We start from the raw sequence: 567 nt of genomic DNA on the forward strand, positions 1-567 counted from the left end.
TATATATATAGATAGATAGATAGATAGATAGATAGATATATTGATATGTATATATATCATACGTGTGAAATTCCTTGTAAAACTTTTAGCTGAAAGATTGTGTAATTTCAGGTGTGGCGAAACATGTTTGTTTCTGATGCTTGCAAGAGCGAAACTGATGTAAGCTTTGATCTAACTGAAGAACATAAAGCTATTTGTTTGGAAGATTTACATACATACCACTCAATTCTTAAGTATTTACATATCCAACATCTAAATTTCAATTTTTATATGTATACCACCTTACCTATGCATGAAAATCTGTATTTACTATTTAAAAGTTTAAATAGTGGTCTTTTACTTGTGATATGAAAGATTTGGGTGGTATAAATGTAAAAAATTAGAGTTTGGGTGTGGTAAATATATTATAATTGGGTGTTATTTATGCAAACGCCCCTATTTGTTTGGCTCTTGGAAAATGAAAAAAAAAAAGATTGTATTAGAATTTATTGATTAAAGAGTGATCAGAACGAATCTTAAGGCATTTATATAAATTTTGAGAGAAGTATAATATTAATTATTTGGAGG

Source organism: Phalaenopsis equestris, unplaced genomic scaffold, assembly GCF_001263595.1.
Source record: "Phalaenopsis equestris unplaced genomic scaffold, ASM126359v1 Scaffold000174, whole genome shotgun sequence".
NCBI classification, from domain to species: Eukaryota; Viridiplantae; Streptophyta; class Magnoliopsida; order Asparagales; family Orchidaceae; genus Phalaenopsis; species Phalaenopsis equestris.